Source organism: Agelaius tricolor, unplaced genomic scaffold, assembly GCF_023055355.1.
Source record: "Agelaius tricolor isolate 1412-34295 unplaced genomic scaffold, bAgeTri1.0.p SCAF_2, whole genome shotgun sequence".
Classification (NCBI taxonomy): domain Eukaryota; kingdom Metazoa; phylum Chordata; class Aves; order Passeriformes; family Icteridae; genus Agelaius; species Agelaius tricolor.
The window spans coordinates 10,768,506-10,795,945 of NW_027269262.1; the positions used below are offsets into that span (position 1 = coordinate 10,768,506).

Here is a 27,440-nt window from a genome sequence, read left to right on the forward strand (position 1 = left end):
GGTAACATCCACTCAGGCAGGTATTCCTATCAATGCCCAGGCTGTTGCAGCACTTTTTGGGTGGCAAATGCTTTGAAGAATGGGGAGACCTGTGGGTTCCTTCACCAGCCTCTTGTTCCTTGCTGTTATCAGGCATCCATCGAAACCACTGCCAACACTGAGCTGTAGCTGGTGAAGTTTTTAATAGATGTGCAAGACACCTATAGTTATTACACCACAGGTATTGATGTTGCCTTACCTGCTGCTACCACCTCGTATATGCCCAGTGACCCTTACAGAAATAGGGTCCGTTTCTCCACAAAAATATGTTAATCTTTTGCAGTTGGTTATTGTTTGTGTGTGCATTTGGTTTTGGGGTACTGCAAAAACTTTTGTGTTTCACTTCACAGATTGTTAGGGCTACATCTACTGTGTTTGGCTCTCAGTTTTGCTCTACAGGTAGTAACAGTGGTGTTCTGCTATGTAGAGTATGCCTAGAAGTAAACAGGAGTTTCCAGTGGAGCCTTCTGGTTTACCCCATTCTTTTTTATTATTATGAATAAAATCAGAATTCATCATAGCCAAACTAAAACATACATGCTGTTTTAAGTCAACTTTACTTTTGGCAATAGAGTTGTAGTAACCATTGATATCTGAGAAAACACCCAATAATGGAGCTATAATGTGAAGCAAAATATGCTTCAGATTTGACTGGGAACAAGTTCAGAGATCTGGTGTGGCATTTTAGATTGCCTGCAGTGAAACCTGTGATCATTTTTGATGGTAAATTGATGGAAAATTCTTCCCAGTAATCATCATTGTGTTGGCATCACAGAACTGCTGTGGCAGTGAATTGTGATTTTTAAGAACCACATTGTTACATCAAGGGGATCATTACAGCTGAGCAATCCAACCAAAACACTGTGAACAAATGAAACTGCTTATTTAACAGCACGCTGCCAATCAGTGCTGTATAACTACTTCATGTTTCAGTCTGCAAAGGCATCTCTGAGGACTGAGGTATTAGGCAGAGAAGTAGCATTGAGAGAAAGACTCAATTTGATAGTTGCTGGACAATGTGGGTAAGGTAAAACTCATCCTAATGCAGTTGTGTTTTCTGCATGACAACAAATTGATTGGAAGTGTCTGTTTAGGTAAAGGGAGAAACCAGTACAGCTTCATTTAATGGGATTGTACCCATACTAATTGGGACAGTAGTCAGTAATTATCTGTACTTTTTAAAGAATTCTCAAGCACAGCAATTTCTTTTCTTAAAAAGACACGGCAGTGTTATTCCACTAAAAGTGTATTGGTGAAGCTTACCCTTTGTGCCTGCATCTCCCTTCATCTGTTATTTAAACTTTGCATCAGTGCTCCCACAGGTCTGGGATCACTCTCTGATTAAGCTTTTTGGGGGAACTGTGATGTGTTCAAGCTTCAGTCATAGCTAAGGGTAGCCCAGTTGGCATTTTCATGCCATGTTGAAAGATAATGAATTGAACATACAGGAAAAGGAAAATGGAGGAAACCTTAAAATTCTTTCTTGTGCAAATATTTGAACATTATCACATTTCTATCATTTTCTCCTGCAAATCATTTTGATGGAGTTGAGAAGAGAATGTACCAGTCTACAGTATGGATAGCAGAAGTCTGTATTTGTATCTTGTTTTGCAGGCAGAGCTTCCCTGAATGGGAATGTCTCATACAACGACAGAACATGGCAGAAAATCCTTCATAGAATGCAGTACAATTTGGGGGAAATAGTCTGGTATATTTAATTCTTGCTGTAATTAAAGGGTCTTTCAGAGCAATGATTAATGTGGAATCCAGAGGTTCACTGTGGGAACTGTTTCTTTCACATTTATACAGACAAGATTGATTGTAACTAAAATATATTTATATAACAGAAGGTCTAAAAATACAAAATGTGCTGTAAACCCTGTGTAATTCAGCATATCAATGTCAAGTCATCTTTTGTGGCTTTGGTTTTGCATTTTTAAAATTGCTTTAACATGTTAGCAAATTTGTATTTAATTCTATTGGGGGGGAGAAAGAAAAGAGGCACTTTCTGGTCTTGTGAATTATATTCTGCTAGAACCAGAATTCTCTCCTGAATCTGACTTCCATAACAGATTAGAATAGCGGTCTCTCTGATCTCTTGGGGCTTCCAATTATGATTTTTTTTAAGTTTACTGAGCTAGTGAGGCAATACAGAATTCAGAAATGCAGCCCATCAGCAGTTTGCTGAATTCGAGTTTCTGCCTGCAGAATATTAAGGAAGTGTGAGTGAAGTTTAGTAAAATACATTGAGCCATTCTGTAGCTATATATTGCTGCTGCAAAAATATTGCAAGTATTTTGTAGAAAATTAAAAGCTGTCATCCTATTAAAATGAAATAAAATCTGTCCTAAAATTCATAAACAAAATCAAATTATGAATGCTAATATGTGAAATTAAGGGAAGGAAGTAGTAGGATGCAGTTTTTCGGTGGATCCTTTTTAGTGGTTTTGCCATACAGGAAGTACAAAGGGAGAGGCAGCATTAGAAGATTCAAGGCAGAGTCTCCCCTTGCTCTCCTTTGTTCTCCAGCACCTCTCCAAGGCTCTTACATATTCTGCTGAGACAGACTGGTGTGTGCCTGCTTCATAGAGGAAGTTCATTTTGGAAATGGGATGTTAAAGGAAGTAGTTCACAGCTGCTGCTTTTGGAGAGGAGGAAGTCCTGTTAATAGGAGAAATGATGAAAGGAACAGAAGACTTAAGGGCACAAGGGTAAAGGCTGAAATAATGGATAGAACGAAGCAGGGTGGGAAAGGAAAAATAATTGCTGCTGCATTCCCTCAGTTTTTCAAGATTTTCACTCCCTGGTATTATTTATGTGGGTTTGACTAACATTACGTAGAAAGAAAAAACAGAGATGTCAGTCTTTGCCAATTAGTGTCTGCCTAAGAAGTAACCTATTTTTTAATTATGTTTTCTTTCTTCTAGGCTGCTGTCCTGAATATGTCAGCTTTTACTACCTCCTTTTTAAGTTATATGCCCTGATATCAGGCAAAAAATTGTACCCTGTTTTATAGTTGATCTGACATAGATACAAAATCACATCAGTGTTACAGAGACAGTTTTCAACCTGTGGTAGTTGTACCTATTCTGCCCATCCTCCCATTGTACAAGACATGTAAAATCAGAGCAGGTTCTTTAGAATCAGTTTTGTGTCTCTGCTTGAAAGATGTATGTTGATTTGATATATAAGTGAAACAAAAAAAGACTCCACCAGGGTTTTTGTGTGCTTTTCCCCTGTGTAGTTAAGGTCTTGTGTTGATTTCACAGTTCTGCATATTGGTGTTGGTCAATGTCAGTAGGTCTCTCAGAAACCAAGGGAAATTGAAATCACTTTTTTTAAAATAAATTAAATTGTTTGGCTGAAGTGTCCAATTAGACCAGTCCAATTACAGGATACCCTGGTGCAGAAACCAGGAAGCAATACATCTTGCTTCCTAGGATGAAACTTCATTTTATTTTTAATCAGTGCTATTAAGGAAGACTTCCTTGTGAGCAGGCTTCACTGAGGGTTTGTTCATTATCAGCTCAAGGTGAAGCCAAGGGGAACCTTTCTTATTTCATACCAGAATCGATTTTTAAAAAAGAATAAATAACAAGTGCATGCACAAGGGGTTGGTGCATGTATTAAAAAGTGGAGTTGCCACTGGTAACACAGCTGATTTCCTTTGTTGGAAAAGTCGTTGTTCATTACTTACCTGAAGTGAAAGGTTAATGGCCTGTAGCAATCTGAAGAAACCCCTACAAAAATGCACAGCAAGGATCTAATGTGGTACAATAGTGCTTTCCATGTACTTTTCCTCAGGTAAGACAGGCACAGAAGATAGTGCTTTCTGTTCTAATAAATACACTTCATGAAAAGAAGTACCCAGTAAACTGGAAAATTAAAAGGTCCCTGCCACTGTCAAACAGACAGCTGTCACCACAGGCACAAATTTTGATTTCTTTACTGAGGTTTGCAAAACGTGCTGGTTATGCTTTGTATGGAACTGCTGAACTTCTCTTTAAGAAGCATCTTTGGTGTAGTAGAAGTGTAGTAGAAGTAACTTATTTTGTACTTGTATCTTTTGCTTTAATTGCTTTTTCAATAGCTGGAAACTGTTTCTTTGGCACACTTCTTTTTCTCGGGCAGTTTGAACACAATTGAAATTGAGATCTTGTTTGGTGTGTTTGATACTGGGGTATTGCAAAGAATTTTGTTGGCTCTTGAGCACAAACTTGAGCACTTCAGGGATATTAATTAGGCACCTCACTGAGAAGTCTGTGATGTCAGATGAAGCCAAGTCACTCAACAGCTCAGGGAGAAAATCCACTGTATGTGTTTCAAACCAAAGAAGAATTTAATGGGTATACACTGCAACCATCAGTCTGTCATTGAAGAAAAACCTTAAGTTGGCACTGCCCCTGGAAATGACAGTGCTGCCTGGTCCCTTATGTATGGGTAAGTAATTGGTGTGGTACTTGGGAAAGGGAATCAGGCTGGCTAGGAAGCAGTTTTTTCCAGGCAGGTACCAGAGTGATGGTGGATAGCTTGGCCACTTTCCAAGTCACTTCACCAAAAAGCTGTACAGTTTTTGATGTCAGCAGGAGCAGAAAGGGGAAGAGAATTTGCAGGAAGAGGTATGACTGCTTTTTTTGAGTGATAGGCATAGCCAGTAACAGGGTAAAATGGGCATCAAATAAAAGCAGCTGATTTTTACGGCTATGAAATATCATCCCTCATCTTCTAAAAGATGCAATTTTGCTTAGTCAAAGGTATCCAAAGAGCAGTAGTGCTGGTATGAGCAGTTCCAACATGGAGTTGGTTTCCCAATGAAGGCATCTAGGCAGCCTCCAGACCAGAGGAACAATCCCTTACAAGGGGCTCATGGCAGAGGGGGAGCCCATGGTGGGCTCAACTGCTACAGAGAGAAACTTCAACCAAACCAGGTGGCTGGGGACATCCTGGGCCATGACTTCTCAGATATAAAGATAACAACAGGGAAATGGTCCCCAGTGCTTCTGAGTAAGAATTATGCCAGGGCTAAGTTGAAGTAAGTGAAGCCACATATTAAATCATCAGAACTTTTTTGCAGCCCTCAGATTTTCCTCCCATGCTGACCAGTCTCAGCTGGACCATAGCTTGAGAGGAGTTGATGTTGAATATTAAATATATATCAGCAGTTTCAATTGATTTAGTGCCAGGTGCTACCAAAATGTCTTTGCCAATGATGTTAGCATAGGCATTGGAATACTGTGTGAAATTACTTTTTAACCTGCCCCTACAAGCCAGTAGTTGAGTGTTACATAGATCACAGTCTGTTTGAACCTACAAGTATTGCTTTAATCTCACTTTTCCATATTGAATAAAAAATTCTATAAGGCACGTCTTTATCTTGATTTTCTGGAGTAGTGTTTGATGAACCTACAAATTCTGACCATGTCGTTTAATAGATTTCCTGACATAACTGAAAATTATTGAACCCGATTGTCTACCTGCTTTTGGCACATACCTTCCTCCCCATTCTTCCTTCTCTAACATCGTCATTTCACTTACTATAATTGTTCCTTACTTCCTGTTTGGTAGTTTTTGCTTAATTAGTTACAGAACTCTCTGCACCAACATTCAAACTTCGTTGCTGTACAGAGAGATGGGGCTGGAAAGAGCGTAGACCAAGGAGAGCAGCTGAGCTAAGTCTGATAAAACAGAACCTTCTGGTGAAAGTTGTTTCTGCCTTGGCTGAGGTGCATCAGCCAGCTGCAGGGACATCCCCATCACGCTGCAGTGCAAATAAAAACTACTGCATTTAAATAAGTCTTCTTCATTTTGCATCATGGTAGACTAGGAGTGAGCTGCAGTCGGGTGCTGCACATCAGCAGAAAGGTTAGAAGTTGTACTCCACTTTCATGTGTACTTAGGGTTTTCAGGCCATGTGTCATGATGGAAATGCTTCTTGGAATTGGCTGTGTGAAAAAGCAACTTGTAAATTAACTTTGGGGAAAGCCCTCAGTTGACAAAGGTTGTGTGGTGAAACTGATTGTTGTAAGGCAGGGGAAAAAAATACGCTTATTACACAGGGAATAGTGAGAACTGCAGGCTTGCTCAGCACCACTGCAGCTTACAAATACATCCCTACCAAAGCAATGAAATAGACCATTTCTGTGTGATGATTGCATTGTACAGAATTGCCCTTCAGCTGTGTGTAATGTATGTATTAGTTTTGGTTCTAGCTGCCGTTCTTAAAAGGAACGGCATAAAAGGGAAGAACAAATCACTTTATTTTCCATATGTGAGTCTTTTCCTTCTGCATAATCCTTCTCTACTTCAGTGAATGGTTTGTAAATCCCATTGCTCCTACCTGGGAATTAGCCTTCTTTTGACTTGTCAGTTTGCAGCAGCCTTTCTCTAATGATGTATGCAAATAAATCTGGGTGCACTACTTCAGATAATCCTCCTTATCTGCATAAAGGTGTTTGCTTTCTAAGTTTTCCCTTACTTATTTTATGTGCTATTCATTTAGCTCAACTGAGGAGGAATGCAGGGAAGGGAGGGAAAAGAGTACCATATGACTAAGTTAAACAAGAGTGGACAAGAGGTTACGTATTAATAGAGAATAATAAATTTCAACTGCAAGATTCCAAAGAGAAACCTCTACAAGGTTTTGCAAATATTTTTGAAATCATTGCTGCTGGAACTGTTGCTTTTCGTTCTGAGTTTGCAGGTTGCATATTGTGCCCTTGCTTTTTATCCTAGTAGTTAAAGTAGTCTCTACTGCAAATAAATCAAATACAGTAAATATTATAAATGTAAATTTGCTATTTGTTCTGGAGGGCTTTGTGGTACTTTTATGTGTTTGCTTCACTTTGTTGTTTGGTTAATATATTTTCAGTGTCAAAATAAGCAGCTCCTCCCTTTCTCTTTGTGATACTGTCTCAATTTTTAAAGCCAAAACAGTGATCTTGATCAACAAAGCTGATTCCTTGTGGAAGATAAAGAGGTCCTGAGTTTCACCTTCTCACTTCATGGCAATGAAATTATGCACTGTAATAAGCAAGGAATAAGGGTGGTTAGAGAAAGAACTGCTGGAGCTGTGCAAGCAGCACCACCAAATAGGTATGGGCTCACACATCACCACCCCCAAAAGATGCAGTCCTTCTCAGGAGCTGAAAAAGTTGAAGTAATGACTGCATTAATCATTGAGCAGACCTCTACAAATATATCAGGAAAGCAAAATACTTTGTGTCAAGAACCCAGTGTCTGCATTGTATATGCTTTGTGTTTTGGTTTTTTTTCTGTACACTACCTCTTGGCTAGTCTTGATGGCTGATGCTCAGTTCCTGCTGGAGCACAGTCAGCATGGTTCTGGAGGTCTCCCAGGCAGCTTAGAGCAGAATCCAGCCCATGTGCCCCAAGATGCTGGGCCACACTGTGAAACAAAGTATGGGGAGTGAAGAAATTCACTTCGCAAGTGCAGTCCATGTACAAAGTAAAACCTTGGGGCCAGTGCTTGACTTACTTGTCCTTAGTGACAAAGTGTGTGGTCAAGCAACGACTTAGCAATGGCCTCTCTAGTTGTACCAGCATGTTACAACTTCCAGGCAAGCTTCCTTCTTGATTGCCTCTATTAAGGTTAAGAGAAACCTTAAATAGAATAGGAGGATGGCTTAATAACTAGCAGGCTCTAGCTGTATACACAACTGAGTTGTGCTTCTGCCAATGTGAGAGTTCAGCAGCTCCTACCTGTGGCACCAGTGAAATGTTTAATTGGTGTATTGATACCAGGAAATGTGTGGTGGTATAAGGGATAGGGACTTGCATTACAGTTTTGGCAAACCTGAGCTGAAAGAAAAAGCAGCATAAATGGCTGGAAATAGTAATAAAATATTCCATTTCATGTCTGCAGAAATCATTAGACAGCAGTTAAAGGGTTGTTATTACTGCATCAGATTCACTTGGGGAGTTAGTTTCTGTAATATCCACTAAAACAACGATTCTTCTGTTTTAAGTGGAGTACATGCCAAGTACAGATGTGTTTTTGTGCAGCCATAAAATGGATTTGTCAACAGTAAAGATGTAGATTCTCTCAGTGGCTTCTGTTTCCCTTCTGCCAGCTCAGCACAGTAAGCAAACAGCAGCATGACTGTCATTTGCTGTCCATCATTGCCAAAATTCAGCCTTATCAGTTTTAGGGAGTAATCACAAGTGTAGAATGTTGGTTTCATGCTGGCAGTAAACAAACATGACAAGTTTTTATATGGTAAATCAGGAGATCAAAATATGACCTATGACACATTGCAACACACAGGCAGCTTAAATACAGCACTTTGTAATAAGTGAACCTTTGAAACTTTTTGCAAAGCTTAGAAGGGCACTGGGCTGTACAATTCTTTGATCAAGACTGGATTTTAGATGTCATTAGCCAGTGTTTCATCATGGGTGCTGAACTTTTCTTTTATTACTGCAAGAAATGAGGCAAAAGTTTCTCAACGTTTTTTGTCTGCTTAAAAAGCACAGCTTTAGCATGGTGTACAACGAAGTTCCACAGCACCAACCAGCCGTGTAATCACATTTGTTCTGGAATGTTTACAGAACCCTTTACAGGCATCACTAGACTATTACAGGGTCATTTATTGATCTTTATTCTCCATGAAGAACCACGGTTTTATTGATTCATCTACTATTTACAAGTCTCTATCTTGGTCTTAAAACCTTCCTTTGTTGGTGCAATTTCGTAGTTTCTGTTTGTTTTATAGGTGTATTTTCTTGTTCTTCAGTGGCAGAGAGGTAAACAGATGTGAATAGGTAATCTTATAAATCTGAATCTTTCCAAGAGAATTCAGTCTCTCCAAGCAATTTTATTTTTTCTATACATGGATGTTTTTGAGCTTACTGAGGCAACCAGTTTGTCTTGAGCCTGAAGCAGGCTCTGTGTTTCTAGAAAATCTAAGATAGAACAGCTTTTAAATTCTTTAATGTCTCAAATTTAATTAAAAAGTCATAAAAACAAATTAAAAATATTATCTCCTAAACAACATTTTATCCCACCTAAAGCAAATGGATTCAGCAAGAACAACATCTAGCTTCCACCATTTCCTCCACTAAGTCTGCAGAGCAAGGCTTTTCCTGAAAAGTACGTCCTTTATAATAACAAATATCTTGATCCATGAATTCAGAGTTTAGTAGGGCTAAACAACCACCGTTAACCTCTTATTTGTCCTATAAAATGTTGTGTCCCCATGTGCTTTTCCTGCTGAGCTGCACTGCTGTTATTTTTGCCCATGATGAGCATGGTGGAAGTTTGGCCATGCAGCTGCAGCTCCATTTATATATTGTATCTGGCAGTTTCCACTGCCAAAGGCTGTGATGAGGCCTTGGGAACTAGAAATAGACTGAGCTAATGCTGTGCCTTGTACCTCCCAGGACAGAAATGCCATGGTTTGCCCAGTTTGAAGGAATGCTTTGTGTGTTTCTTGTTTTATGAAGAGTGTGCTGAGAAAAACAAGAGCTTCTGGAAAGATTGTATGTCAGTGCCTCTGTAGAGAGGTCCTGAGTTTCAGTCAGTGGCTTACTTGGATTGGGTGTGAATTTTCAGTCTGTTTCTAATGGATGCAGATGTGAGTAGGTGGTTTTCTGGAGCACTCTCAGGAGTTTCAGAGTGATGTTTACAGTATTAAAGGCAGACTGCACCTGAAATTCAATTTAGTAATTTTTGCATTGGTCCAGAACACTTGCAGGTTCAGTCTTAGCAATTCTAAATAAGCAATTTATTGATAGAAGAGCATCTGAATTTCAAAGGGATTGTACCTGAAAACTGTGTAATCTCTTTCACTTACTGTCATTTATCTCAGCAGGTGGCAAACTTAACAACATTTTCATGTTGTTTTGAAAAGTATTGTCACTGGCTTACCCTGGATGACTTACACACCCACTGTGGAAAGCATCAGTATCACTGCTGAGAACTGCACTTTCTTAAAACAAGACTGGTTAACAGTTTCTCATTCTTCAGAAATGTGTATGTTAATCCTCTGGGATTAAGAAATTTTCTACTACAGTTATGTTGCCCTTGAAAAAAATTATATACATTCAAATCATCCTGGGGGTTTAGATTTCTGTTTGCTAATGAGTACAAACTTCAAACAAGAATTAACTTTCTTCCCCACAGTTAAAACAACTGTGTTGCTTTTGCAAATCAGTGGCTTTAAATCTTTTTCAAGATCAGATCCATGAGATATGCTTTAATGTTTTGTTTAAGTTGCTGCCTTTTGTGAAATACTGAACCTGATGCTTTACATGTATGCACTGGCAATCCGTATCTGCAATGGTGCTGTTCTGGGGATGTCAGATTCTAGGAGAATTCTGTTCTTCATTGTCCAGCACCTCTTTTTTTATTTAAATTTGTTGTGGATAAGAGATTTACATTGTAAATGAAGAGCTTGAAATGGTACTTGTATTTTTTATATTGATTCAGTTGTCAATTTGCCAAGTATCTTCCTCACTACTAGCTCCTCCTCAGTATCTGCTTTTCAGTGTTCACAAGTGAAGGTTTTAGACATTGTAAATCAATAGTTTATAATTTCATTTCACTGGTAGTGTCTACATTTTATGGTTACTCAAAGTGAGCAAAACAGCCAATTCCCACAGGCTAAGCTGTAGGGTAGCAGAGGTGGAGAACCCATCTTTTTGAACTCCATAGCACTTGCAAGTGGTTCAGGCATGACTCATCTCATATACCCAGCAGCACATCTTGTCAAAACTAGGCATGCTGGGTGGGTCAGTAAACTCCCAGGACTTGTGAAGCTTCTTCAGGGACCCAGTTGAACCCACAACTCTGTCTCTGTCATTCTCTGTTCAGCACAATATGCAGTGTGTGCATCTACCAGCTCTTTAGCTGGAGTTTTATAGGACAGAGCACACTGGCTGCCATGACTGTAGCAATTATCCAGCTTTCTGAAGCTGCTTTGATTCTAGAAAACTCAGTGTCTTCATCACTGGAGCTGGAGAGATGTGTAAGCAAGAACATTAGCAATGATAGCTGATAACATCCTGCTTTTAGGTAATCTGTGATTCTCTGTACCACTTTCAGTAATGTATTTTTCAGTTTTGCTATGCAAGTGCTTCTCATTTTTCACAGTTCACAAGTGGCTATTTACATAAATAAGGGGGAAATTTCCAGTTCATGTTTGCAGAATATTTTAAGTGACATTGAAATGGTGAAAAAAACCCAACCAACTTATTTCTTTCCCCATTCACCCCAGAAAATTGCTTCTTAAAGATGAAGTAGTCAGTAGCATCAGATGGACCAGATATGATATCACAGTTCCCAGTCTTTCCTCCCAGTAATTGTAAAGATATTATTTTTCTACTCCCATTGTTCTAGTTTCATCTTTCTAAATATCTTCTACTAGCTTACAGCTGTGAATACAGTCTAATATGAAGGTCTGTTCTGCATATTTTACAGCGGATTCAACCTGTATCACTTAGTCCTTATTTTCCAAAGTTCACCTGATCAATTCCCAACTATTACTCAGTTTCTAATTTCTGCTGTGAAACACAAGCTGTTTCTGTCCTTTACAGATGTGTCCAGAAATTGGCTGGTAGGAAAGTACAGTAGTGAATTCCCTTCTCCTCCAGGACAGTTTCAGTCCAAAGGGCAGTAAAAACCACTATGAAAAGCATTTACAGGATTTATGAACTGATAGTTGGATCCGGTCATAAAAGAAGATGAAAAACAAAGCAGGGAATGGGCATCTGTGGGGACTGTTGCTTGGTTAGTGGTTTTAGAGGTTTATGGAAAAGCTTGTCAAACTATAAGGTGACCACAGACTCCACTGGATCATTTCTTAAAAGGTAAAATACTTGATCTTTCTGACTTCAACATTTCTTCTTTTGAAGTTTTAAGACACTATGTGTACTTCTTGGTCAAGATATCAAGTGTTCAGAGGCTGGTCTGTCTGTGTTTATTTCTTGTGTGATTTTTTTCAGGGACAAGAATGAAATTCACAGAATTTTGTCGAGATGGGTTTCCACTGAGAATGTGGATCAAAGCTCAGTAAATAACAATACACATAAACAAACTTTGTGTTTGTAAGAACCAGGCTTTAAGCATGAAGACAATAATAGCCATTTTGCTATTAATGTTGTGTATGAAAGAAAGGCTCAGCACCAAAAAAAAAAATTGAACAAATTGGCATCCAAAAGGACATGCTTTAGGCTGTCTTCCATTGTCATGCTAATAAATCTTGCTTCTAGATTTGTATATGGTAGAAATCTTCCTATTTCATCTACATACCTCTCTAGAAAGGGTGAAATTCACTACTAAAAGACTAAAGCAACAGCAGTCATTATAAATGCAGTTCATTTCAGAAAGGTATTTCTTGCTTAAATAAATACCATTTAGCATTACATTCATCTGTCTTGTGAAAATGGATTATTATTCTTAATTCAGTCACAAAAAAAGTTTCTGGTTCCTTTTACTTAACAGAGCAGGGTTAGCCAGAGAGTCAGAGAAGAAGGGGATGTGATGTTCACGGATCGGAAAGAATCATAACTTATGCAAGGACACTGTTGTTGTTGTTGTTGTTGTTGTTGTTGTTGTTGTTGTTGTTGTTGTTGACTAGGTATTCCAAAGCAGTGAGACCTGGGCATGTAATGGTATTATTATATAAGCTGCCCTACACAAGACCACAACAACAAATCCTCTTCCACACTAGCACACCAGCATTTCTATTACTTAGAGGCTACAGTGGTAGGTAGACAGATATATACCCTGATTTTTGATGGAGCAGATGGAAAGATGTAGTCATTTAGCCCTGCACAATGTTAGGTATAACTTCTCTCAGAGAGAGAAATACAGACAGAATTACAACTTATGTCCTAATATGCCCTTTTTTTCTCATAAGAAAATATTTTATAATGCTTGTAAGTCCTGTTGCTAATTCTGCTGTAGAGCAGTGGAACATAGTACAGCGCATCCAAAAAGCTGGAAATCAAGTGTGCTAATTTTAGTCAGTGATGGCTCAAAGGGTCAAATCTTAGTAATAATGTAAAGACGAGCACCCACTCACAACCACCTCCTCTTCTCCTACATGAAAACCTGTTTTAGATTAGATTCTGTTGTGCTGTTTAATACACAGAATGGAGTTCATGGTTTGAATATGCATGGAATTAGGAGTTTGTTTTCATGGATTGCAAATATTTTTAATAAATATTCCAGGCTTGATATTACTGTAGAGTTGTACCATACACTTAATGCTAGGGAGTTGCTTAGCAAGGTCAGTGAAATGAAAATATTTGCTCTGGCATGCAAGCAAGTTCTAAAAGAGCTTAGGCAATATTTCTGCTGCAGAAAGTGTCAATTTAGAACTGCCCAAGTTCTGCTCTAACTTGTGAATTTTATTTTTCCAAAATAAAGTTGTTTGGTTGCTCTTGATCTTTTCTCCATATGGAATCCTTTTTGCAGATATTCTCCATAACTCTGTATTATATTGCTTTGTTGTGTTGGTGGGATTTTTTTATTTATTTCAGGGCCACCTTATGCTGTCTCAGAAAACACAGCAGGAAAACAACTTGGAGAATTTGAGCTATGTGTTAAAAGTAATCTATTAAATCTAACCTGGTTTAAGTTACTCAGTTAATGAACATATACAAGAAATAGATTGGTGATTCTACTTTGTGGCTTAATTAATGTGGGGAGAAAAGAGCCTGTACAAGTTTTGCACTCTCTGCTGCCAGTCTCATGACCATTGAAGGTCAGTGAGGTGAAGGGACCTCCTGGAGTCAGAACCCCTACAATTCCTTTACAAAGGTGAAAAGATGAGTGTATTTATCAGTATGTCATTATTCTTAATGTATCTGGCATGAGACACCAGTATTTTGCTGGGTGACTTTGGTTCTATTTTGCATAATAAAATGCTCCTAGGTTTCAGGACACCGACATTTATCTTGCATTTGACACACAATATAGAAGTCACAAGTTTAATATATTAAGTTATGCTTTGCTGAAGACAGAGAGATTGGGTACTGTTCATTGCACAGGGGTGGAGTGAGTGGATGTGTTCCCAGTCATGAACCAGCTGTGAAAATTAAAGTAGTTTGTCAGGAAGGGAGGACATGGACAAAAGCTGGAAACCTGCCTTGTAAGGAAAGGAAAAGGTGAGGTATCTTTGATGTAACCTACCTCCACAGAGGTACTTGTATACTTGTGGGTTTTTGTTAATTTCCACCCTTTAATGAATGTTTGAATTTTTCAGTTTTAAATTTTATGAATGAGTAACTTATGTCCACTTTATTGTAATTGGAATTCATGCTGGATAACAGCAAAGCATAAAGTGAATCTGTAGACCAGGAGCAATAGAACACTTCAGACATCCTTGTCCTCCAGCATATTTTTCATGACACACAAAGAATAACAACAGGGAATCCATTTGAGCTGCTTGAGCCATGCAGTGAATTGGCACTCACTGCAAAAGAACAAGAACTAGCCAAGGCAGCAGTTTCTTCTACCTCCTGTTGGTTACATTCCTGACATGGATCCATGTATCAAAGACTGTGGGAAAAGTAACACTGTAAAAACGTATTCACTTTTTTTGTCCCCCATAACCTGAGAAACTGTTGTGGTGTGTTTTATGCTTGTTCAGTTTTCCCTCCATTGTTCTCTCAGAAAGTCCTGTCCTGTTACCAGTTTGTGTCAATCCCCAAACCCCTCCCCAGTTGTCTTGGTTACCAAATGTATCTTTCTTGTTCCCCACCCCTGGCAGCCTGCCTGTCACTCGACACCCCTGCCTCTTTTTCTAGAGAGTTCGGGCCAGGGTGTCGGGTGATTGGGTTAGGGGCCAGGGTCCCTCCCGCAACTGTGTTTGATGGGTTCTCCGATCATGCCAATCCTTAATGTATCCCTCTCTGATTTGCTATCTTTCACCCCTCCCACCCTCTGTAAAACCGAGGTTTTTTCCCTGCCTCGGGGCTCTCAGCTTCTTCCACCGAACCTGCACGTTTCCCTACCAATAAAACCACCCCCCCGAAGAAACTGAGGGTCGCCTCTTCATTTCATCCTGCGACTTCGGAGCTCTTTACTGCGGCCACACGTCCGCAAGGCTTGACATCGCCTTGGGCACAAAGCCCTGACTCCGGGTTGGGGAAGTGCCTGACTGGCTGGAGGTTGGCTGGACACTTATCTAGCCTGGGCGTTTCACTTTTCACCGGCCACTGCTCCAAGAAACGGCTGTAAGGTTGTATCAATACTTTACAACTGAGAGAAATTGATTTATTTTTTTTAAAACAAATAATGGCAGTAGTTCCACTTGGTTTGTAGCTGTGTTTTTGATCCATCAGTCTCATGCTTAAGACTTTAAGCTTGCAAGATAATCTAGTAATTCGATATCTACTTGCTCACCTGGAATAATACCATATGGAACAACGCCTGCTTGGAGAGGCAATAGATTTCTAGGAAAAAATGCAGTCATTTCCATATTTCCTTTCCACAGTATGTCATCCTTAAGAGCTTCACCAGTTTGGGGAAATTGGTGAAGTGTATAGTTACCTCATACATGTACAGCCTCTGGCATTATTCATCCACAACCTCATCTTCTACAACTACTGGAAATTTTCAAAATTTGAGAAGTCTTCAATTATTCAGTTGTAAATCAATTATCAACCTTGTTCTTTTTGGATCAGGAACTTAAATCAACAGATAAAAATAAGGACAAAAGTTATAATTGGTGAAGAATATTTAGACAAAATAGTAACATTTCAGCTTTGTTCATGCACGGCTTGGTCCTCTGATTCACTTCCTAAAAATTTATCAGTTTACTTTGTGTATCCTGACTCAGAGACAGCAGCATGGATCTTATTAGCAGGAACTAATCGTAGCTTGTGAGTGCTGGCGTCATTCTTCTAAATCCCAAGTGGCTCTAACTGCTGAAAAATCATTTTTTGTTTACATACAAATTCTCTTCCAGAAAGTTCAACCAGATAGGGGTTAAAAAAGTTGGTCTTGTTGCATTGCTTCACAGCAAACTTGTGAAATTAACTGATCCACCCAGAAAAATGTTTTGAACTACCTATGATGAAATGTGGTGTCACAGAACTGAATGTATGTTTTCCAAATTACTGATTTAAGAAAGAAGTTTGCAGCGCTGAAAACACTATGAAATGTTTAGGGCAAAACACTAAAAAAAGTCAGACTTGGGAGTTGTCATAACAGGTATAAATTGGTACCTGTTCTATTTCAGTTGTTGCAATGGTGTAGGTTATAGCCTGGGAACTGCCTTCTCTATAGGAATCTGTTTACCTAATTATTTTTAAGTAGATAATATTTTATTTCTGTTTGCATTCTTTGCTTTATTAATTAAGTCCATGCATCTGCCTGTCTTGTACATTAAATTCTCAGTAAATTCTACTAATTAAGGAATGTAAGTCAAGTTTTTTCTGGTAAAGAGCTAAAGATCAGTACAAACAGCATGCTGTATTTATGAGTTTTATTAGGAGCCTTAAGGACTCATTTTCTGGATCCTAGATGACCTTTGAAGGTTCCATTTATATACAGAAGCAAGTTCTGATAGATCTGGTTTTCATTGGTAATCTTCTCAATAAAATCAACAAAGGAAAAACAAAAACACGCCTAAAGCTGAAACAGAAGGAAAAGTTCTAAACTGTTGGAAGCCAGGGGTGACTGTGGTTGTGTACTTGGTCTAGCCTAGAGCCATCACCCAGAAGCTCCCAAAATTGGCTGCCCTCTGGCTGCCTTTCTCTTGGTTAGTCTGTTGTTGAAAACAGGGAGAGGCACCATGTGTCAGCTTGTTACTGATGCTGACAGTCCATACATCTCTTCATTAAATGTTTTTTTGGATTGTGCTTACATTGTCAGTGCCCCTAGTTTACCTTTTGCATTGAACTAAGAACAGTTGTTCTGATATAAGTGGGACTGAAAGGGAGTCACAGTAAAGGGCAGTCACAGGAAGACTTCCTTTGGCCATCTCTTGCATATACACCATCATGGGAGGGTTTTAACTCTTTCCATAGCTTGTCCCACTATTTGGTTTTGCCCGTACTTGGGATGCATTTTTCTAGAGAAGGAAAGGAGTCTTGGTTCTTGCAAATGGGAAGGAAATGTGTCAGTGTTCACTCTCCCTGAGGTAGCATTTCAGAGCCCTGGCTGTGTTGCACTGTGTGTATGACTCATAGCAAGCCTTATGGACGTGGCAGTGCCCCCGCAGCACCACCTGATGACCCTTATTTTGGGGAGCAGCAGGTGTGGAGCAGCTCTGCACGGCTCCCTCCTGGCAAGTGCCCAGGCCCCAGGGCTGCTCCTGTCCAGCAGCAGGGAGGTGTTGTGCTCTGGCAACCCTCAGAACATTCAGAACCATCCACTAATACCAGCAGTTCCAGAAGTCTCTCTGAAAGGAAAAGCGTTCCCAAGTTGGTGTTTAGACAAGTGTGATTTGTCAAATGGGCTGCATCTCAGTAGGTCTCGCTGCCTTCCACATCTTGGGTCACTTGAGAATTAAAGGTGCTGGCTTTGATGCTGAAATAGTAACTGTAGCCTCTTTTACACACATCTTTCTGGTAATGCTGATGTCACCACATGCTGTTGTCCTGTTGATCTTTTTTGTTGTTACTGTTACACAGGCTGTTGGTTTTTAATCTCTTCAACAGCTGACATAGTGGTTTACCATTTAATCATTTTGCCACCATCCTTGCAGACCTCAGTGTTTCCATAAGGAAACAACTGTCAAATATTAGCCAGGATTTAGTTATTTACTTTAGTTCTTTACATAAGGACTTACTTACAGCTAAGACATGCTTTTTACCTTTTCCGAAAGATACACTTGCTCTCAAGGAGGAATGGATTAAAATGTGGGTTTTTTACATAAAACTGTTTGCTCCTTCCTGTTCCATGAGTGCTGGTAATATAGGTTGGTCCTTTCTAGAAATGAGGAAAAGGGATAGTATTGAATGTGTGTCCTCTTTTTACTAGAACTTAAACAGGGAAAAGTGTCTTCCTGTAAGGGATTGTTCTGGGCACTTAATGAGAATGCTTAGTCTGTTGTCATTATAGAAGGCTGATAACATTTTATTTCAAAAATGCTTGTACAAATACAGAATTTTAAAAGAAGCAAAGGCTCTATAGCTTAAATAGTTGTGCTTGATCTCAGGAATTAGTGGCAATGTTATGTCTGCTTTAAAACTGACCATAACATTGACATACCACACTTGTCCCTTCAGACTTAAGAATGTATCTGTTAATGTTAGACATATGTCCATTAACTGTAGCTGTACTGTGGCTCCTAAGACAGAAAAGATGCTCAGAATTTCCTATTCCTATAAAATAAAAGGAGAATTTTCATTTTTATGAGATAGAAGTCTGGAAACATTTTTTTGTATGCTGAATGAAAAAGCACAAACTTTCTGCCGTTCTTTTAAAAAACATAAATTTGGACCAGGTTGTTTTTCTCCTTGACAGGAAAACCTTGTCAGCTAGACCTTTAGCACCATTTGCTTTGTGCTATGACTCTGTTATACTTTGGGGAGAATATTTTGCACCAGACACCCTGTTGTGGCAACAATACAATCACATCCTTTCAAGGAGCTCTTGGTGACTTCCTTGGCAAGGCAGCATTCCATAAGTGATTGCCTCAGCAGGATTCAGACTAAAAATTTTAAATGTAATCTACTGTAACTCAATTTAGGTCCAGGAGGGCATTTTCCCTTTGTTACAATTTTATTACTATATCAGTTTAATTTTTTGTTATTCAGTACTAGATTTATCAGCTCGTATTTCTTCAGCTTGTAGGAATTAAACATTGTAAAATCAATATTTCTGCTAATTAAGGTGGGTTTGGGGAGTGGATAATCAAACAGTGTAGTGAATCATTAAAAACTTACATACTAATATTGACTAGCATTATTGGCAAAAGGAGACCAATTCTCTATGCCAGGCATTTCTTTCTTTCTTACATTTTTAAAGCAGAATCAAAACATGTTCAGTTAAAATTGATCTTCTCAGCATTTAATAGTGTAGCGGTGGTCCTTTTTGGATATAAAAGCAATGTGTTAAAATTCTGGGCACTCATATGTAGCATTTTCTTTCCCATCATTTAACTTACCAGTAATTAGTATCTGCCTTCAAAGAGTCTTAGTATGTTTGGAAAGAGGTGGAAAGCTATGTTCATGCCTCTTATGAACAGAATGGATAATTAGTAATTATTGCCAATTTTTGCCAGTACCTTTTTATCCTCCCAGTGATGTTTTTTTCTTGTATGACATTGGCTAATGTTTGTTTTGCTTTTGTTTTTTGGGGGGTTTTGTTGTTGTTGTTGTTGTTGTTGTTGTTGTTGTTGTTTACATTAGTTGTGGCCTTACTCGTGTTTGTATCTGGTCTTCTCAGAGGGTGTTAGTGAACAGACCAGTAAGTGGCGATTTGCTGCCACATCAGGAAATACCTTCTTTCCCCCCAGTTCCCTTACCATGGAACTAGTGGCTGCCAGTGGGACACTGGATGCCGTTGAACACCGACATTTTATTCTGTGGCATTTGACTGACTTTCACCTTATAAGCACATTCTCAAAATCCTCAGGTCTGCAGTTGGATTCAGAGTGACCTGACTGTGCTTCCCTCCCGGTTCAGATTCTTGCATGAACAAACTCCTCAAGATCCTTTCTGCAAGTGATACCTCTTTGGCAGGGTTCTTTCATGCTGTATCTTGTGCAGGAGCTGCACCTCTTTTTTGAAGGAAAGTACAGTAGGAAAAGGACTGAAAATACATTCTGAAAATATATTCATATACTTTTAAGGTACAAAAACATAAAGTAGAAAACTCAACTTGATGTGAGCCAAGCCTCACATTGCATCTCCTCAGACTGTTTTTCTCTGTGCTTTTTCAACTAGATCACAACTTAAGGAGTTATTCTGTGGTTCTTCATAACCTTCCTAATTAAAGGAAACTCGGAATCACTGTGGAATTAAGGCATGAGATTTTAGCTGGTTGGAGGGAAGGAGGGTCCTAAGGAGAAATTATGTCGAATACCATGTGAGCCATAGAAAATGATAAATGTGTTATCACTGTATTTCCTGAAAACTTTTCTCCCTAAAATGCTTAATACATTTTTATTGCCTAATTAGAAGTTCAAAGGAGAAGCTTTTTTGATGAAAGCACAGCATTTATCATTCTTATTTCTAATATTAACTTATTTAGTTTGCATGGGAAGCTTTGTAACACTTGCATATTGATTCAAGCAGGCTGTAGTAATTAGGGCAAGTTTTAATCGTCTCTTACAATATCCTTTGACAATTCAACATTTCCCTCTGTGACTGAAAGAAATTGACTTTGTGTCCCTTAACATCAACTGGGACAAAGTAACACGGTGAGATACAAGCTCCTGTGGTGGGTGCTAGAGGATTTGTATCTAGAGAGAGATGGGCAGGTGTTTGTCACCCCCTGGAACAAGCCACAGTGTGACTTTGCAGGGAAGAAGTGACCTCAGTTAGCAGCCCTCAGGATTAGTAACATTTGTCCTGCGTTCATTGCAAGGTAGTTTTAACTGGGACTGGAAGTGAGGGACAGTGAAGAACAGTGGGCGCTGAGGTCTGTAGCCAATGCAAGGGCAAGGAACACCAGGGAGTTGGCAGTGACTCTGAATATCCCTTCCTTTATTTCGTGGTAGCTTGCTGGTCTGTCCTGCCTGAACTTTTAAATGGCAGTTTGTCAATGTGTGAATTTTGGAAATCACCTTTCTTACATTGCTGGGCCCCATGGCTTGATGGTTGTGGTTACCTCATCAGTCAAAAGATCTTGTGGAAACTTACCCTTTACAACTCCCCTCTCCTGAGTGGATTCTCTGGTGAGTAAACAGAAAGACTTGCACTCAAGCCTGGCCTTTTTTCCAGAGAAGCCATTAATTGGGTGTTTTTTTGTAGGTGACTGCCAGGTGTCCATAGGAACTTGTGAGAACATAACATCTTTATTCTGCTGTAAAAATGAGGTGGCAGCTTCAGAAGTTACTGCCAGCACAAATGCAGACATTATAACTGTAAAATCCTAATAGGTTTAGAAAAATGGTTTCAATGTCATTTAGAAGAATTTCTCTGTAACTAACAGTGCAGTTAAAAACTGAGTTTATGGAGGGAAGAACCCTCTAAAATCAAGATTAAAAATTTTAATTTATTAGTTCAATTTTATTTGCATGCTTGCAGCTTAAAGAAATTTCTAATTGGCTAGCTCTACTTTGAATTTTTTCCTTGCTGATGTATTTTAATGTAATTATTGATTGGATTGTGAGCTTGAAACAAAGTGAGGAATAGTAGTCTGTAAATGCTGATTTGTACAGAAAAACCTAAGCACCAGTTAGTAAGATATTTAATTTTTTTTTTTAAGAAACACAATTCTTGCTGAGTTGAGAGCTTTTTCTTTTACTTGTGAGCAGTAGATATTATTGTACCTCACATAGCTTTGCTGTAGGCAGTGGTGGAGTGCCTGGAAAAGTCTGTCAAACTGCTTTCAGAAATGGCAAGACGTTGTCAATTAACCCTGTAATTGTACAGCAAATTAGCAAATGTAGTATCTTGAGGATAATACTTTTTCTGCCAGTCTGTTTTTTTTAGTGAGTGCATAGACAGCCCCAGTGATTTAGCCCAATATTTAGGATTGAGAAGTACTGTCACATAATTAACTCTTTAATTTACCCAGGGGGTTTAATTAGCAATTTTATTTATTATTATTTATCTGCCCAAATGGCTGGTGTAAAGGACATCAGGTCAGGCAGGCAGAAAAGTCTGGAGAAGTTGGCCATCTGTTTCTCCTTCTGGACAGATGTTGTAACTGGGATGCCTCCAGCCTGAGGGAATGGTAAGCCTGAGCTCCCTGCCTGGTCCAGATGCTCCATGGCTGTGTGTGTGTGCATGGTTTAGAAAGTTACTCTTTCACAAATAGTTACCAGTCCTACAAGCAGTGGAACACTTCTGAGACTATGTTAATGGGAGGTCTAGCACAGATCTTCCTTATGCAAGTAAGAGTAGGCTTGGTTGAGGTTTTTTGGGGGTTTTTTTCTGACTATAATTTTGGTCTGGAAGAGCAGTGGAAGCCTGTGACACAACCACAGTTGTCACCATTTCTTTAGTATCTGACAAAATTCCCCTTGACTCATGCTGGGTTAAACAGTGGCCTCTGCTCTGGTGAATCAGCACCAAGCTCATTTTAAAGTTTCAAAATTTGTACCACTTGTTTATAACATGGACTTTTGAAACAATAGTCATCTTCAAAAAATTTCTTTTTTGGGGAATTGGCTGTATTTACCATTCTGTAAAACAAACAGATACTAGATACAGCATGATATGTTTAGATGTGGCTGAGCACAGCATCGGGAGCCACTGAATGGGTTGAGAAAAGAGCACCTGGTGTGATGAGAATATGAATCCTTTTGCATATATGCTCCAGCTCTGATCCTGTTGAAGCACTGGCTGCATGAGAAGAACCAATATTTATGAGTATGTCAGAAGACAAAATGTTTAAACACTTGGATGGGCTTGGAAGGAAATCAGATTCTGTGGATTCAGCCACAAGGAAATCTTTCGCACACAAAAAGTGTCCGTCCTTGGTCAGGCTGCTTTCCCCATCAAGGATTCCCACAGTAGCAGAGGGTAGCTGATGAACACAAGAAAATTACCAAACTGTTTTTTTCTCTATCATGCAAGTGATGTCCCCTGCAAATCACAGTTCAATGGAGGCAAGAGAGGCCTGTAACAATTTTAAGTTGAAGGCAGGTTTCCCAGAAGGCAAAACTGTGGGATGACCCTGTATGATCTTCTTGCTGGTTCTGTGTCTGTGCCCACCACCAAGCCTCACAGGATAGAAGACCAAGCACGCATCATAAATAAGATGGTGAAGGATGCTTTTCTTTGCCTGTGAGCCACCACACTCTGGAGGCCACCACACAAGGTCACACTGTATTTACTCTAAGGGTCCACTCCCATACAATGGGCTTTGTGTCCCAGAGTGTGGTCAGTTAGGCACTCTGAATGACTCTGCTTTAACAGTAGTAAGAGCAGTCAGTCAGGTCACCTTTTCCTACTTCTGCTGTCAAATGGATTGCAGGGTGTCATGGTGCACTTCCAGCCTGTTCAGAAAGGGTGTCTATTCTCCTGTTTCATCTGACCACATGGATGTTAGCTGGTTGAGTACTTTCTCTGAGTTACCCTCCTTCCTGGTACCTGGGTATGAGGAATATACCATTTGAAAACTCCCACAGAAGAAAAACATTTCTGAGGAAAATAGAAGTAGAGTGACATATTCTTTACTCCTGTGAATGTTTTACAAGGTCAAAGCAAAATGATCAACCACAAAGCTTGAGAGTTCAAAAGAAGTGCCAAGTACACATTTACATGGTAGAACTCATTGCCACATGCCTCAGCATGCTGGGGGGGCCAGCAGGTCGATGAGTTCAAATGGGGATTAGACAAATTACCACGTCTGTTAAAATGGTGTTATTATGGCTACACGTCCATGAAGTTGCCAAAATGTTGTTGTCACTGGAAGAAGAGGAGGCATTTCAGCAGAAAGAGGTATGCATGTGTGTCATATTCATGCTCCCTTTCCCTGAAGAGCTGCTTGTGGACTCTGGTGGGCACCAAATACTGGAAAAGGTGGATCCTTAAATAGATCCAGTTATCAGTGCTTATGTTCTCCCCCCTGCACCATTCTATTCTCTTTGAAATGCTTTTGGGTTTGACACTTGTCACTTACCTCTAAGGATGGGATCATGTTGAAAGAAGTGGTGATAAGAGGAAGGAACTAATTTTTTTCCCTCTTCTCCTGGATGCTCCATCCCAACCTGACCACCTCTATTCCAAAAGGGAGACATTCATTTTTAATACCTAAACATTCGCAGTAATGCTTGTAACTTCATAGGGGATGAAAGAAACATTTTTCTTGTATCATTCTGTGTTTTTAAAACCTATTTATAATCAGAAAAGGGAATTTTCATATATAAGCCCCGGCATTGTTCAAGTGAGGATGATGTTTTTGTAGCTATTAAATTTACAAAAATATTTGATCTATTAATTTGTGGGTGAAGTTTTAGTTGCTCCTTTGTTTCTTAATCCAAGCATTATGCTATCAGTCAGTGAAGAACTGAAGTTGAATTTTTTCCATTAGGAAAACTAAACTGCTTTAGTTTGTTCTAGAAGTGGCATGAAACAAAAGGAAACAACTGGATGCTTAGAGTATGCTATTGAATTTAATTAGAGTCCTTAAGGTAGTCAGATTAATTTACACGATCCTGAAAGTTTTTCCTTCTGAGATGAGGATTTTTAGAACTTCCTGAGAAAATGAATACCATAGTGAAATGAAAAGATGTTTTCATAAAGACTAATGTCATGAGGGGCATTGATACATAAGCCTCACAGAATACCTGGGACTGGAAGAGAGCTCCAGAAATCTCTGCTCCAACCCCTGTTCCAGACATGATCAAGGTAAAGCAGGTTTATAGATAAAGTAGCTTGCAGATAAAGTACTGATAATTGCAAGTGTAGTTTCAGTTTAAATAAGTTTGTCTGTGTATGGAGTATAATTCTTAAACTCATAAGGTCTTTTGTATCTTGAGTGCTGCAAAATTATTTCAAATTTGTATGGTTTGAGCAATAGAGAACTGCTGTGTTGCACAAGAAACTGGTGGGTTGCTGCAGTCTTCTCATCTCTAGTTGTGAGGGCGTATCAGCAGCTTAATTGAAACAAATTATGTAGAATATTCAGAAAATACTTAAGAAATTTACTTTTGAGGGGTGTCTTATCCACAGAAGTTGCTGTAGAGTGGGAAATAGTATTATCTGCACTGATGGTAAGGTCTTGTATATGGTTCTGTTTTAGCAAAAATTTTTCTACTAATTACATCTATTCTGTTATATCTATGATGGTCGTGGCTCGTGGGACATTAATCATCAAATAAGGATCATGTTTTCAAGACTAGGATTGTAAATCTAGTATATGGAGCTAATTGGATTTGGGAACCAGAGCAGACAAGATTTGTTTCAGGGCTAGTGTGACAGAGGAGTTACATCATGCAGTTTTGTTTATTCGATTGTGCATGTGGAGCACGGAGCAGGAGTAAAATACTGCATTGGTTAAGCAGTAAGTGGTTAAACACAGCATTTAGGCTTGCATGTTTTTTAAGTGGAATTTTCTGGAATGTCTTTTGAAGTGCCACAATGCCATCTACTGGCTCATTTTTCTGTGCTTTTTCCTGGAGGGGGCTTTCTTTTGTACACAGGCTTATATGTAAGGTTTTTTTGCAATATTTTTGAATAGCACAATAAACAAGCTGAGATAGAATGAGGAAAATGAATTTTGGACGCATATGTTTGTTAAAGGACATAATACATTTTATACATTAAAGAATCATTTTGAATCTCTTACCAGTTATTCTTGCTCTCCTTTTGTTAAAACTCTGGGATGATTAATACTGAAAGATTAAGGACAGATCTCTGCTTTACATAGTAGCTTGTGTGTAGTAGCTTCACTGTTTTCTGTTTATAGTCAGTTAGTTTCCCTTCTTCTCCCAATATTTATATACAGAAAAATGGAAAGAAAATTAAGAAATACTTAAGGTGTTAAGCCACAGAAAGAGGAAAGTGCTGTATTAGAAATTACTTCAGACAGGATTCCTCACTGACAAATTCCTGGATTCAGTCTATTCCCCATAACTGCCTCCTGTCTCTGCCTTCTCCCCAACATGTGTTTAAATAGTCTTTTCCAAATTCATCAACAACCTTCCATCAACCAAAAACTCTGTAGACTGTCTAACAGTCATTAGGAGAAGTGTGTACTGGAAAATATTATTCTCAGTATCAGACTGTTCAAACTGTAAATGAGCAGTGGGCAATTCTGAGAAGTTTTATTAATTCTTGTTTTTCATCAGACTGACTAGTATTACCTATAGGAGTAGCCCTCTGTCGTCTATTTGCTTCCAACAGAAACAAATGGGCAAATATAAAAATAATTAAAAAGAAACAAGACAGGAACTGTACGTACTGGTAAACACTGTTATTTTCTAGTTTCATTGCTGGGTTTTTCTTTAAGCTCTCTGGAGAGTTTCCTTATTAGTTGGTCATTCTGTTTGTCTTCATAAAATACTCTTCACTTTTAATTTGTTTTTCCCCTTCACATTCAGTTTTTTCCTAACAGAAGTTTTTCATAATCCTGCCTTCATTCAGTCTAGTTAGGAGAAAAAGCCATCGGTAATGGCTTGTAACAATTTAAATTGTTTTTTAATAGATTTGTAACTCACTCAAGCACAGCTCCAGAATCATTATTCAAAACAACAGCTAGAAAAAATTTCTAGCAGTTTCCTAGATGGCCTATAATGAAGGTAAATTCAAACATCTGTGCCCTTCCTGGCCTTTTACCCTTTATCTCAGTGACATTCAGAAGGTCAAGTGGATCTTGCCAAGCCCAATTTTTATCTGGTAGGAGCTGTATCTTGCTGACAGCTGCAGGGAGAGCCCGAGTGCATTTGGCCAGCTCGTATGGAAGGGAAGGTGTCAGTGTGCTCAGGTCAGTGCTTGTTTGGGGCAGTGGGTTATTGCCCTGCAGCTGGTGGGCTGTATCTCGCTTGTTTGGGGCAGTGGGTTATTGCCCTGCAGCTGGTGGGCTGTATCTCGCTTGTTTGGGGCAGTGGGTTATTGCCCTGCAGCTGGTGGGCTGTATCTCGCTTGTTTGGGCAGTGGGTTATTGCCCTGCAGCTGGTGGGCTGTATCTCGCTTGTTTGGGGCAGTGGGTTATTGCCCTGCAGCTGGTGGGCTGTACCTTGCTTGTTTGGGGCAGTGGGTTATTGCCCTGCAGCTGGTGGGCTGTACCTTGCTTGTTTGGGGCAGTGGGTTATTGCCCTGCAGCTGGTGGGCTGTACCTCGGGAGCAGTGGAGCTGAAATTATCCCACTTGGCACCTGCGTTGTCTTTTGTCAGGTAAATGATCCATGTCAGGGAGGGTGTGCTGGGGAGTGCAGCTCGTTGGCAGCTCGGGCTTCCCAGTCTGTGCTAAACAAGCCACCCAGAATGGGAGCTCTGCCGAGGGGAAAGCCCTCAGTGGTGCATCCATCACTCTGCTGTCTGGGTTTGCCCGGGGTGGTTTGGGTGAGGAATGCTCTTCTCTGACGTGTGCAGAGGAACAGACGTTGCTCCCTGCCTGTGTTTGGAGTAAGTGCTAACCTCCCACTCCTAATTATTATCTGTGCTGCAAAATACTAGGGCAAGCCTCTGCTTAGTGTGACATTAAATAAGGGAGGACTGGCAAAACCAGAAGAGCAAACAGGATGATTTTATACCATATCTTCCATTACAATCATTTTTTTTTTTTTTTGAACTGTCCTGTGCTATTGCAAAGAAGGAAGAACTAATTAGGCCAGTTGCTGAAAGTGTTTTGCCACCCACACTACTGAA

General features: G+C 39.5%; 1 protein-coding gene across 3 annotated transcripts in view; it reads left to right on the forward strand.

Moving 5' to 3' along the window:
• Window positions 1-27,440, forward strand: part of LYRM4 (LYR motif containing 4) — an 86,380-nt gene that overhangs the window by 47,473 nt on the left and 11,467 nt on the right. The gene's annotated exons all lie outside the window — the stretch shown is intronic.